Below are 6000 nucleotides of genomic sequence, written 5' to 3'. Positions count from 1 at the left end.
GGCGAAATTTATTTCGCCCGGACAGGCTTCCCAAGCCTGGGTTGCACTAACCTAGCCTAACCTAGCCCTGCTAAGGCCATTCTGGCCCCTTCGGACGGAAAAAATTTTGCTTGGGTTGGGTCGGGTCAGGTTGGGTTAGGTTAGGTTAGGTTAAGGCGAAATTTATTTCGCCCGGACAGGCTTCCCAAGCCTGGGTTGCACTAACCTAGCCTAACCTAGCCCTGCTAAGGCCATTCTGGCCCCATCGGACGGAAAAAATTTTGCTTAGGTTGGGTCGGGTCAGGTTGGTTAGGTTAGGTTAAGGCGAAATTTATTTCGCCCGGACAGGCTTCCCAAGCCTGGGTTGCACTAACCTAGCCTAACCTAGCCCTGCTAAGGCCATTCTGGCCCCATCGGACGGAAAAAATTTTGCTTAGGTTGGGTCGGGTCAGGTTGGGTTAGGTTAGGTTAGGTTAGGTTAAGGCGAAATTTATTTCGCCCGGACAGGCTTCCCAAGCCTGGGTTGCACTAACCTAGCCTAACCTAGCCCTGCTAAGGCCATTCTGGCCCCATCGGACGGAAAAAATTTTGCTTAGGTTAGGTTAGGTTAGGTTAGGTTAAGGCGAAATTTATTTCGCCCGGACAGGCTTCCCAAGCCTGGGTTGCACTAACCTAGCCTAACCTAGCCCTGCTAAGGCCATTCTGGCCCCATCGGACGGAAAAAATTTGCTTAGGTTGGGTCGGGTCAGGTTGGGTTAGTTAGGTTAGGTTAGGTTAAGGCGAAATTTATTTCGCCCGGACAGGCTTCCCAAGCCTGGGTTGCACTAACCTAGCCTAACCTAGCCCTGCTAAGGCCATTCTGGCCCCATCGGACGAGAAAAATTTTTGCTTAGGTTGGGTCGGGTCAGGTTGGGTTAGGTTAGGTTAGGTTAGGTTAAGGCGAAATTTATTTCGCCCGGACAGGCTTCCCAAGCCTGGGTTGCACTAACCTAGCCTAACCTAGCCCTGCTAAGGCCATTCTGGCCCCATCGGACGGAAAAAATTTGCTTAGGTTGGGTCGGGTCAGGTTGGGTTAGGTTAGGTTAGGTTAAGGCGAAATTTATTTCGCCCGGACAGGCTTCCCAAGCCTGGGTTGCACTAACCTAGCCTAACCTAGCCCTGCTAAGGCCATTCTGGCCCCATCGGACGGAAAAAATTTTGCTTAGGTTGGGTCGGGTCAGGTTGGGTTAGGTTAGGTTAGGTTAGGTTAAGGCGAAATTTATTTCGCCCGGACAGGCTTCCCAAGCCTGGGTTGCACTAACCTAGCCTAACCTAGCCCTGCTAAGGCCATTCTGGCCCCATCGGACGGAAAAATTTTGCTTAGGTTGGGTCGGGTCGGTTGGTTAGTTAGGTTAGGTTAGGTTAAGGCGAAATTTATTTCGCCCGGACAGGCTTCCCAAGCCTGGGTTGCACTAACCTAGCCTAACCTAGCCCTGCTAAGGCCATTCTGGCCCCATCGGACGGAAAAAATTTTGCTTAGGTTAGGTTAGGTTAGGTTAGGTTAGGTTAAGGCGAAATTTATTTCGCCCGGACAGGCTTCCCAAGCCTGGGTTGCACTAACCTAGCCTAACCTAGCCCTGCTAAGGCCATTCTGGCCCCATCGGACGGAAAAAATTTTGCTTAGGTTGGGTCGGGTCAGGTTGGGTTAGGTTAGGTTAGGTTAGGTTAAGGCGAAATTTATTTCGCCCGGACAGGCTTCCCAAGCCTGGGTTGCACTAACCTAGCCTAACCTAGCCCTGCTAAGGCCATTCTGGCCCCATCGGACGGAAAAAATTTTGCTTAGGTTGGGTCGGGTCAGGTTGGGTTAGGTTAGGTTAGGTTAGGTTAAGGCGAAATTTATTTCGCCCGGACAGGCTTCCCAAGCCTGGGTTGCACTAACCTAGCCTAACCTAGCCCTGCTAAGGCCATTCTGGCCCCATCGGACGGAAAAAATTTTGCTTAGGGGTTCAGGTTGGTTAGGTTAGGTTAAGGCGAAATTTATTTCGCCCGGACAGGCTTCCCAAGCCTGGGTTGCACTAACCTAGCCTAACCTAGCCCTGCTAAGGCCATTCTGGCCCCATCGGACGGAAAAAATTTTGCTTAGGTTGGGTCGGGTCAGGTTGGGTTAGGTTAGGTTAGTTAGGTTAAGGCGAAATTTATTTCGCCCGGACAGGCTTCCCAAGCCTGGGTTGCACTAACCTAGCCTAACCTAGCCCTGCTAAGGCCATTCTGGCCCCATCGGACGGAAAAAATTTGCTTAGGTTGGGTCGGGTCAGGTTGGGTTAGGTTAGGTTAGGTTAGGTTAAGGCGAAATTTATTTCGCCCGGACAGGCTTCCCAAGCCTGGGTTGCACTAACCTAGCCTAACCTAGCCCTGCTAAGGCCATTCTGGCCCCATCGGACGAGAAAAATTTTGCTCAGGTTGGGTCGGGTCAGGTTGGGTTAGGTTAGGTTAGGTTAAGGCGAAATTTATTTCGCCCGGACAGGCTTCCCAAGCCTGGGTTGCACTAACCTAGCCTAACCTAGCCCTGCTAAGGCCATTCTGGCCCCATCGGACGGAAAAATTTTGCTTAGGTTGGGTCGGGTCAGTTGGGTTAGGTTAGGTTAGGTTAGGTTAAGGCGAAATTTATTTCGCCCGGACAGGCTTCCCAAGCCTGGGTTGCACTAACCTAGCCTAACCTAGCCCTGCTAAGGCCATTCTGGCCCCATCGGACGAGAAAAATTTTGCTCAGGTTGGGTCGGGTCAGGTTGGGTTAGGTTAGGTTAGGTTAAGGCGAAATTTATTTCGCCCGGACAGGCTTCCCAAGCCTGGGTTGCACTAACCTAGCCTAACCTAGCCCTGCTAAGGCCATTCTGGCCCCATCGGCGGACGGAAAATTTTTGCTTAGGTTGGGTCGGTCAGGTTGGGTTAGGTTGGTTAGGTTAGGTTAGTTAAGGCGAAATTTATTTCGCCCGGACAGGCTTCCCAAGCCTGGGTTGCACTAACCTAGCCTAACCTAGCCCTGCTAAGGCCATTCTGGCCCCATCGGACGGAAAAATTTTGCTTAGGTTGGGTCGGTCGGTTGGGTTAGGTTAGTTTAGGTTAGGTTAGGTTAGGCGAAATTTATTTCGCCCGGACAGGCTTCCCAAGCCTGGGTTGCACTAACCTAGCCTAACCTAGCCCTGCTAAGGCCATTCTGGCCCCATCGGACGGAAAAAATTTTGCTTAGGTTGGGTCGGGTCAGGTTGGGTTAGGTTAGGTTAGGTTAAGGCGAAATTTATTTCGCCCGGACAGGCTTCCCAAGCCTGGGTTGCACTAACCTAGCCTAACCTAGCCCTGCTAAGGCCATTCTGGCCCCATCGGACGGAAAAAATTTTGCTTAGGTTGGGTCGGGTCATGTTGGGTTAGGTTAGGTTAGGTAGGTTAAGTTAGGTTAATTTGGTTCGGTTAGGTTAGGTAGGTAGGTTAGGTTGGTTAGCCTAGGTTAGCTAGGTTAGCTATGTTGTTTGGGTTGGGTTAGGTTAGTTATTTTGGGTTAGGTTAGGTTAGGTTGGTTAGGTTGGTTAGGTTAGGTTTGGTTAGGTTTAGGATAGGTTAGGGGCAGTGCGGGGAAAGCCTGGACAGGAAGAACCTAAACCTCCTTTTACTTTAAGGCCATATGGCCTGGGCCTGACAACTGTCTTGTAATGAACCGCGATGCCACGAACAACTTTTGAAGTTTTTTTTCCTGTGTCTCCGGGCATTTGAAGTTACTATGGGGTGTCTAGTTCTCACCTGTCCATTCTTCCCCGCCCTGAACCCTAGGTTGGGGTTGAAGAGTTTAGGTTGGTTAGGTTAGGTTAGTTAGGTCGGTTAATTAAATTTATTTCGCCACAGGCTCTTCTCCTGGTTCTCCTAGCCTCTCTTCCCTGCTTCTTCTTCCCCATCTCGGCTTCTTCTTCTTTCTTTCTCGTTGGGTTAGCCACGAGGTCGAGGCGCAATGCAGCCCGCGTGATGCCTCGTGGCGCCTACCCAGGGCAGACCCAGGCAGACCCAGGGCAGACCAGGGCAGGCCGACCAGGGCCCCCCCAGGGCCGGAAAAAATGGCGGGGCGCGAGGCACAAGGTTAACTCGGTAATTAAAAGATGAGAAACTCGGCGGGCGTGCCGCTCTGCCCTTTCTGGCCGCCGCCATGGTGCGGCGCCGGGTGGACCGAGCTGGACTCGAAGCTGGACGAGATTTTGGACTCGAACTGTGCCGCTGCTGAGTGGCCAGCTGCCGTGCAACTTTGGCAGTCGGATAACGCACGCCGACGGCCTCCAACTCGCTCGCACAACGTCAACGACACGCGCATGGTTTTCGGTTCCTCGAAAAGTTTCGACTTGTCGTCGTCGTCTTTCAGTGCGTGAAGAGTGCGGGGTGGCGAATAACGTGTTGTTAGGAGGTAATGCGAAGAATGTGTGTGTGTGTGCGTGTGTTGTTTTGCCGCCAATCATAACCAGATTGGCCGTCGTAGCCGCTAGGTGGGCCTCGTCGTCGTGGGAGTTCCCTCCTCGTCAACGACGCAGAGAGGCAGTTTTCATGCCGCCCCCTTAACGTCCACACCACTGCGTATAGGGCTGCTGCCTGCTGCTCCACGCTTTGATGGAGCTGCTCTCGCCTTGCCGTCACCAGCCTCTGCCCTGCTGCCGCCTCGCCTCGGCCCTGCGACCGGAAGACGCTCCAAACTTCAAACTTGGCAAGCCAGGCCAGCTGGGGACCGCTGCAAGCGGCGCATGCTGCAGCAGGCCGGCAGTCTGATCCCAGCGGCGCCTCTGCCCCTCGCGCATCTGCGGATCTGCGAAATGAGCGGCAGCGGGGGAGCGACAGCGACGGGACGCACTGTTCGGAATCAGCCTTCTGACAAACTTGCTTTTAATTACCCCTGGCGAGTGGGGTGGGCCGGTGGGGCGCATGCGACCAAATGCGGCGCTCGGGGACGTGTCGAAGCCGCGAAGCCGTTGCCAAGCAAGCAACCTTAATTTACTGCCGGGCAATATTCTTTTCGGCCGGCGTTCCGGGGAGGCTTTTCGGGGGAAAGCCGTGTTTGCCAAGCAACCGCTACCAAGCGACATACGCTCTCTCTCTCTCTCTCGTCTCTCGCTCTCTCTCTCTCTCCTCTCTCCTCTCTCTCTCATACCTACACACGCTCCCCCCTCTCCTCTCGCTCCGCTCTCCCTCTCCTCCCACTCTCTCCCACACATGAGGTGCGCCGGCCGCGCCCCGCCGTGCGCCTCGGAGCTAATTACAGGCAACCATCACGCCTTACCGCACTCAGGTCTGGCTGAGCCGAGCCAGGCCGGGCGGGCGGGGCCGAGCTCAGCCGGGGCGGCCGTCTGAGCCGAGCCGACGCTCGCCGTGGGGCGCATGGGCTCGGCGGGGCGCGGGGCGCGCGGGGCTCACACACGTGCGCGTCGAACTAAGCCGTGCTGGTGCTCGGGTCCCGATTCCGGCCACCCCCTGCTGATGGCTCTGTCATCACGACGGCAGGGGGGGCGGGCGGGGCGGGGCGGGCCGAGGCCCCGGAGGCCGTCACCGCGCCGAACAATCCCGCGCAGATCACAATCCACTAAATCCGCGCCAAAATTTTGCTTGGGTTGGGTGGGGTCAGGTTGGGTTGGGTTAGGTCAGGTTAGGTTAAGGCGAAATTTATTTCGCCCGGACAGGCTTCCAGAGCCTGGGTTGCACTAACCTAGCCTAACCTAGCCCTGCTAAGGCCATTCTGGCCCCATCGGACGGAAAAAATTTTGCTTAGGTTGGGTCGGGTCAGGTTGGGTTAGGTTAGGTTGGGTTGTTAAGGCGAAATTTATTTCGCCCGGACAGGCTTCCCAAGCCTGGGTTGCACTAACCTAGCCTAACCTAGCCCTGCTAAGGCCATTCTGGCCCCATCGGAGGGAAAAAAATTTTGCTTAGGTTGGGCCGGGTCAGGTTGGGTTAGGTTAGGTTTTAAGGCGAAATTTATTTCGCCCGGACAGGCTTCCCAAGCCTGGGTTGCACTAACCTAGC

This window comes from Thrips palmi, unplaced genomic scaffold, assembly GCF_012932325.1.
Source record: "Thrips palmi isolate BJ-2018 unplaced genomic scaffold, TpBJ-2018v1 HiC_scaffold_10, whole genome shotgun sequence".
Classification (NCBI taxonomy): Eukaryota; Metazoa; Arthropoda; class Insecta; order Thysanoptera; family Thripidae; genus Thrips; species Thrips palmi.
The sequence above is the reverse complement of the archived record's forward strand: the minus strand, read 5'-3'. Positions refer to the sequence as shown.